Consider the following 6,398-nt stretch of genomic DNA (forward strand, 5'->3'; position numbering starts at 1 on the left):
ATTCTGTCATCAGTCATTTCTTCATCTTCGATTAGAGGACCATGGGAATAACGAGTGACTAAGGTAAGCGAGAAAAAGAATCAATACAATAAGGAAAAAGCTATTATCAGAATATACAGAGACAAAGATGTTAGCCTGTTGGAAACAAATTTAACAAATTCTAAAAAGACACTGTGGAGTCAACGAACAAACATCTTAGCTAAAACATGCAAAATAGAGATAAGTGTTGTAACCTCCCCGCAAATAGTATTGTTAAATAAGAATGCAAATTGGAGCCAAATGTAAACTCCCTACAAAATTGATAAATGATAATTGACCAAAAACCACACAATAATATTAATTAAATAATGAACCATCAACCGTATGTAACATCTCAACAGAAACAATTAAACCTGATAAATTTTATAAGGACAGCAGCGCTGACCTTCGGCCCTGTATTCTGAATAAAAAAAGCAAAAATTCTTACCTCAATAAAAACTGCATCTATATCTGCTCTTATTTATCGACACAGCTCCGTGCAATGCTGGCGTATATTAAATTTTGATTCTTGGAGGAAATGCATAGGAAATATTCTTTAAATTGAAATGAATGTTTTTCTTTAAAAGAGTTACTTTATAGAAAATTATTATTGGGGCATTTTTTGAACAAATTAATTACAATTAACATACATTATTAGATGTGCGCAATGCTACGTCTTTACCTTCTATAACAATACTCATCGTCCACCACAATCCTGATCAAAGTCGCAAGAAGAACACGGCGTCGACGCATGCCGACGCCTGCTCAGTACAACCGTCCACTCGCTACTACTGTCGACTGACTACTACTACAGACAGAGTACAACTGCTCTCTCGCGCGGTCAAGCGCAGACTAGCAACGATAAATAACTCTCTGGTCAGAGATTCTGTCATGCCTCGCCATCGCTGGTAATGAATACATACGTGTTTCAGTGTGTATCATTCTGCAATTGTGCTTAGATAAGTGAACAGTAACGAGAGCGAATGGTAATAAAATGTGAAACGTGTGTTTAGCCTAGTGACAAGGTAAGCCATGACCAAAGGCTAAAGAGGTAAGTGCAGCAGAATAAGGTGAAGAATTCAGGTTATATAAGTATGGGAAGTGGGTCCAGTCCCCATAGAATAAAAGAAAGAAAAGGGGTGAGTTAATGAGCGGCTGAGGACGTTATCGCTATACGGTATGAAGTATGAGGATGATGAGGGACATACAAAGGTGTCCTCACATCCCATAATGGGTAATGGTAACCCGAGAGGTACCTTAAGCAAAGATATGAAATATTGAAGTAAGGTAAAGGGAATTAGTAGGCTGCAGAAGAGGTAAAGAAGTAATAATAGGCACACTTACACGGTCAGTATGGTCATTAAACATAATGGAATAGTACAGGCGAGAAACAGCTGAACAGAGATAGGCAATGCTTCACTTAACTATACATGCACGTGAAGTAATGATTTATATATGACAAGTAAAAGACCTGGAAGATGCACACATGAAAGATATGAAATGATGGTCACCAATGTATGAGTAGAAAATCTTGTCGCAAGTCGAGATAATGAGATATTAAATAATTCACCAAAAGAAACCAAATAAGAAAACGAAAAGGCGATAAAGGGATCTGATCTACTATGGAAATGTAAGAATAAAACTGTCTTAGGTAATTGTAAGGCATACACGAAATGAAGGAATTAAAGATCAATAGCCAGGATCTGAAAACCGCAGCTGCATTACTTGATAGCACAGAACTGACTAACAAGCATGGAATAGAAATTGAAAAAAAGTATATCGAATGTTACTTGGAAGCTATGGTAAAATGTATGTGTAAATTGCTACATACAATCCAGGAATGGGGCCTGGAGAGACACAGAGCGCAATGGAGCGAGACAGCCGGTCGGCAAAGCCTCAGCAACGGCTATACACTACACACCACATCGCTCGCTGTTGCCACACTCACAGGGGTGTCAGCACTACACGTTCTTCTCGTCTCGTCTCCCACAGCTCACTGGTGCCACACTCACATGGGCGTCAGCACCACACTTTCTTCTCGTCTCCCAGCTCACCCCATCACGAATTTTAGGTTTCATAAATTATTTCTAGTGTAGTGTACTGCAAGTTGATTTATAACCAATAGAATGACCACAACAAGGCCAATGATTGAAAGTTATAAAAGTGAGGAGGACGGCATTCGCTGACGAAAAAGAAATAAAGTAGTGAACCAGTGACTCATAGGGCGGCAGTTACAGAGCCGATGGTGTAGTACATGGTATTGTACATAGTAGGAAATGGGCATTATAAATTAAAATAATCGTAATGGCAATTTTATAAGTTTTGATAAGCTGTTTAGTATTGGATTCAGAAATAATTAATATGTAAATGTTTAGATGAGCTAACAGGAAGTGGTATATGAGTAGAGGTTCCATCTCAGATAAAACAAAGTACATCTGAATAATTATTCAATTTTAAATAAGGTACATACATGTTAGATAATGTTCATGGCATATGCAGAAGAGAATTAAAGCTAGAAAGGTGGGTGCCGCTATGAAGGCATCAAATAAAGATCAGATCAGATAAAGATCAGAAGTAATTTTGAAGATAGAAAGCTTACTTAAATTTGATAGGATATATATCTGTATCGCTGTACCATGTTAAAGATAGTGTAATAATGCGAACAGTAATCGATAAGTAATGATACTAGAGTACGTGCCAGATTAAATAATACAAATGGTTAAAGATGTAAACCGAGGACAAGAGACACCCAAGCGAGAATATTTCAGAATTATACAAGGTCTTCGAGAACACTGAATACTGAAAATAAAAGAAGGGGAGGAACGTGCAATGCATACATGCATTCCCTTCATGTGTTCAAGCTAAGTATTACACACATTTATGCGATGGGGAATTCTCAGTAGCAGCCAGCCTACATGTATATTTGACAATTAAGCGTCAGCAAGGAGCATTAGTGATGCAATCATAGGAGCAATGCTGTGCAACCTAAGTAGGGACAAGATCCGACTATTCGGGAGTAGGATCTTACAACCTGAGACAGTGTTCCAAGACAAACTTCCGTCACAATGTTCGCAAATGTGACCTCAGATCCGCCTAACAAAAGCGATCTGATCGCCCATTGCCTCAAACAAAAGAAGTATCCTTATTGGCTGAGGGAGAAAGGGGGGGGGGGGGGTTCTCTCTTGTCCTTAAGGAAGACAGGTCGAATTAGTAGCGAGGCGCCACTCAAAAAGCACGGTTGAGCAACCGGGGCGGCGCTAAAAGAACGGTCGCGAGTAAGTATTCCAACTGAAACATGAGATAAAGTGAAGATTAGTTATCTGTGAACGCCACGTTAATGTGTTGTAAAGGGTTGAATAACGGCGTAGCCAAGAGCCGCCATATTGGAAATTCTGTGGAGGGTGTGTCAAAGTATTTTTTTTTTTTTTATTCAAACGAGTATAGTACAAATCGTTGTTGAAATTTGACAACTGGTATCCCGAAATCCTCCACTTCAGGGTCACCTACATTGAATCTGACGCCTGGGCGCTACTACTGTGTGACGAGGGACGGACTACCGAAGCAGCAAGACGCCGGGTTAGTGGTACCAAAAACCACAGAAGTTAAGCAGAGTCGCTTCCTTCTCCCTACAATGCCAGTGAGGGCGTTGTAAAGTTTATTGCCACTGATTCGTTGGGTATAACAGGAATTCCTCTAATGTATTATACTCCAAATGGTTCTTTATCAGGACGTACTTGGCCACAAATAGGGCTTCGAGCTGGTAAAATTACAGCAACGAATGTGTTTCTTCAGGGCTCCAGGAACATGGAAATCACATGGGGAGAGGCCGCACCCCAAGCTAATTTCATATTTTGAAGCACTGAAGAAAGATGTTCGTGGTCTTCGATTTGCTTTGCACGAAGAGGTTCACGCCTGCGTACAATCATGGTGTCGTAGGCAACTGCAAACATTTTTCCATGAAGGCACTGACCGTCTTGTCTGACAGTGAAATAAATTTATTAACAGTTAAAGTGATTAATTTTGAAATAACTAACAGTTTACTTCTTTTTTCCTTGTGTGACGTTTTCATATGCATTATATGTTTGAGGGACTAGATATTTCTTCTTGGCTTACGCGTGTTGAAATATTTTAGGTATAAAGAGTAACAGCTCTTTCGCACTATATACTGTCTGATCAAACGCATGCAGACACCAGTTGCGGACATTAATGTGGGATGTGTCCACCCCTCGCCTTTATGACGGATTGGACTCCGTTGGAGACTCATTCTCTGCGATGTCTGAATATCTGTGGAGGACTGGAGGCTCATTCTCCTCAATAACCAAAGGCAGAGAACGTAATGATCTTGTACGCTGGTGTCTGCAGCGAAGTCGGGACTCTGAATCATCCAAAAGTGTTCCACTGAATCAGGTCGGATCTCTGGGCAGAGCAGCCAGTTACAGGAGTATTGTTGTCCGCAAACCACAGCCTCACAGATAATGCCTTATGACAAGGTGCATTGTCATACTTAACACAAACAACCATCGTCTCCGAAAAGTTTCTGTACTGTACGCTGCGCACAATGCTGCCGGAATGTCTTGATATCGTGCTGCATTTAGTGTTTTCTTAAATGCAATAAAGGACCACATTCTAAAAGTGAAAAATACCGCAGTAACATAACACCACGTCCTCTGTAGTTCACTGCTGGTGCTACACATCGCGGTAGGAATTCGACAAACTCAAACACTTCCATCGGATTGCCAAGGTCCAAATCAACAGTTACCAGGCGTCGATTGTCCGGCAACACCATGTCAAGAGTCGCTCAGCACTGAATGCAGAAATGTACGGCTTATGATGGGCTGTACACCATTTCTTTAACCCCCTACGTAGAATCACTGTGGTAACTCGAGTGCTGGCAACAGTTTGCAACTCATGAATGGTTTCAAGCTATTTTATACATCCACCCTCCGCATTGCGTGGCGATCCCTGTCAGTCAGTAGATGAGGTCTGTCTGGCTTTTGTTTAGCTGTGATTAATCCCTCGTGTTAACATTTCACAATTAAATCACCAACTGTCCACTTTGGAAGATTTATAAAGGTTGAAATATCTTTTATGGAGTTGTTACTCAATAACATTCGGCGATTTGCCCACGTTGGTGAAGTCAGTGACCTCTCCTGACTGAGCCATTATGCAGTTACTAGTTCTCTACAGCCAACACTATATTACATGCTTTCTTTGTACCGTCAGATACGTCTCTTACAACATTTAGTGGACCATTCCGCGATTCACAGGGATTTCTGGACCCTTTTGATCAGATATGTCCGTTACAGCTGACTGCACACTGATTTGCTTGCTTGCTTTCCATTTGCATAATTGTGCTAAGGAGAAAATATAAAAATGCAGTAAATGAAGCACGCAAAAAGGAATACAAACATCTCAAAAATGAGATCGACAGGCAGTGGAAAATGGCTAAGGAGAAATGGCCAGAGCACAAATTTCAGGATGTAGAGTTTTATCTCACTAGGTGTAAGATAGATACTGCCTACAGGAAAATTAAAGTGACCTTTGGAGAAAAGAGAACCACTTGTATGAATATCAAGATTTCAGATGGAAAACAAGTTGTAAGCAGAGATGGCAAAGCAGAAAAGTGGAAGGAGTACATAGAGGGTCTATACAAGGGCGATGTACTTTAGGACAATATTATGGAAATGGAAGAGGATGTAGATGAAGATGAAATGGGAGATATGATACTGTGTGAAGAGTTTGACAGAGCACTGAAAGACCTGAGTCGAAACAAGGCCCCGGGAATAGACAACATTCCATTAGAACTACTGACGGCCTTGGGAGAGCCAGTCCTGACATAACTCTACTATCTGGTGAGCAAGATGTATGAGACAGGCGAAATACCCTCATACTTCAAGAAGAATATAATAATTCCAATCCCAAAGTAGGAAGGTGTTGACAGATGTGAAAATTATCGAACTAGCAGTTCAATAAGTCACAGCTGCAAAACACTAACGCGAATTCTTTACAGACGAATGGAAAAACTGGTGGAAGCCGACCTTGGGGAAGATCAGTTTGGATTCCGTAGAAATGTTTTAACACGTGAGGCAATACTGACCTGACGACTTATCTTAGAAGAAATATTAAGGTAAGGCAAACCTACGTTTCTAGCATTTGTAGACAGAGAAAGCTTTTGACAATGTTGACTGGAATACTCTCTTTCAAATTCTGAAGTTGGCAGGGGTAAAATACAGGGAGCGAAAGGCTATTTGCAATTTGTACAGGAACCTGATGACAGTTATAAGAGTCGAGGGGTATGAATGGGAAGCACTGGTTGGGAAGGGAGTGAGGCAGTGTTGTAACCTCTCCCCGACGTTATTCAATCTGTATATTGAGCAAGC

Source organism: Schistocerca piceifrons, chromosome 6 (genome assembly GCF_021461385.2).
Source record: "Schistocerca piceifrons isolate TAMUIC-IGC-003096 chromosome 6, iqSchPice1.1, whole genome shotgun sequence".
Classification (NCBI taxonomy): Eukaryota; Metazoa; Arthropoda; class Insecta; order Orthoptera; family Acrididae; genus Schistocerca; species Schistocerca piceifrons.